Here is a 1,797-nt window from a genome sequence, read left to right on the forward strand (position 1 = left end):
GTGGGATCGATATCTTTTAAAATTACGCGATAGAACTGTGCACTTGCAGTTTGTACCCCAAATTCGACTCATAAAGTCGCGATCAAGTTTTTGGCGCCGTTGTCGGGGACTTTTTATTTAGTCGATATCGTAACTCTTCTGTTACGCTGTAGAGACTAAGGCTTATTTTTATTTTTTTATTCCTTTTGTTGTTTTGTATGCCACACACTCGCTCACAAGGCGAGCCGTTCTATTTACGAATCAACGACATCGAACTATATCTCCGAGTCTTACGAAGAATTCGGGAATATCGTGCTGCAAACAATCTCCCTCCTATTGAAATTCCTGATCTCAAAAATCTTCTTCCTTCACCGATACCCGAGATGGCAGAACCAGCTCGTGCTCTTCGAGATTACGCCGCTCCATCGCAAGATGAGCCGCATTCGAGTATTGCTCCGCCCGCCATCGAAGCAAACAACTTCGAACTTAAACCTTCACTGTTGCAAGCAGTGCAACAGAACCAATTCTCTGGAAATCCTACCGAGGATCCAAACCTTCATTTATCCGTATTTGTCCAATACGCTGATACTGTTAAAGCTAATGGTGTCACTTCAGAGGCAATTTGACTTCGTCTCTTTCCTTTCTCGTTAAGAGATAGTGCTAGAAGATGGCTTTAGTCTCTTCCTTCCAACTCAGTCACCACATGGAACGAGTTGAAGAAAGTCTTCCTTGCCCGATATTTTTCGCCGAGCAAAACAGCTATGTTGAGAGCCCAGATAAATGGATTTAAACAGAAAGATAACGAGTCTCTTTTCGAAGCATGGGAAAGATACAAAGACATGATGAGACTTTGTCCACACCATGGTTTAGAGGACTGGTTAGTGATTCATACCTTCTACAATGGTCTCTTGTACAACACGAGGTTAACAATAGACGCCGCCGCAGGTGGTGCACTTATGAACAAACCTTACGCTGATGCTTATCAACTTATCGAGAGCATGGCCCAAAACCACTACCAGTGGGGAAGCGAAAGAACAATGGTAGAAAAACCTCAAACGAAAAGTGGCATGTACGAGATAAGTAACCTTGATCATGTTAATGCAAAAGTGGATGCTCTGGTCCAGAAAATTGAAAGTTTAAATGTATCACCTCCAGCCACCGTGGTTGCCATAACTCAGAATTGCGAAGTCTGTGGAATCCAAGGTCACACTCCTGCAGATTGTCAGCTCCTAACAGGAATCCAAGCAGAGCAAGTAAACTATGCTCAAGGAAATCCCTACTCGCACACCTATAACTCCAACTGGAAGAATCATCCTAATTTTTCATATAAGAGTAATAATGCTTTATACGCACCAGGACAAGCTCCAAATCAAGCCCCAGTTATGCCTCCTGGATACCAAAAGCCGATCCCATCTACACCTAACAATAATGTTCCTAGGAAATCCAACTTGGAAATCATGATGGAGAACTTCATAGCTTCTCAACAGCAAACCAATAAAGATTTCTTAAACCAGAATGTACACACTGGCGAACAAATTAAACAACTAGCAAGTAAAGTAGATGCCCTGGCTACCCATAACAAAATGCTGGAAACACAAATATCACAAGTAGCTCAACAACAAGCGCCTACTGCTGTCCCAACTGGTACATTTCCTGGACAGCCCCAACCTAACCCGAGAAGCCACGCTCATGCAATCATACTAAGAAGTGGAACGGAAGTGGAAGGACCGTCTGATCCAAGAACTGAGAACCAAAACTCTAAAAAGTCAACTGAGGAAGAAAATAAACCTAAGGAAAAGGAAGAGAGTAATAAGGAAA

At 42.7% G+C, this 1,797-nt stretch overlaps 1 non-coding gene across 1 annotated transcript; it reads right to left on the minus strand.

Moving 5' to 3' along the window:
* Positions 1-740: 740 nt before the first annotated feature.
* On the minus strand, positions 741-847 carry LOC127077858 (small nucleolar RNA R71). Its single transcript, XR_007787625.1, has one exon. It is a non-coding gene; the product is annotated as a small nucleolar RNA R71 (small nucleolar RNA).
* Positions 848-1,797: the final 950 nt, after the last annotated feature.

The sequence above is a fragment of the Lathyrus oleraceus genome, chromosome 4, assembly GCF_024323335.1.
Source record: "Lathyrus oleraceus cultivar Zhongwan6 chromosome 4, CAAS_Psat_ZW6_1.0, whole genome shotgun sequence".
NCBI classification, from domain to species: domain Eukaryota; kingdom Viridiplantae; phylum Streptophyta; class Magnoliopsida; order Fabales; family Fabaceae; genus Lathyrus; species Lathyrus oleraceus.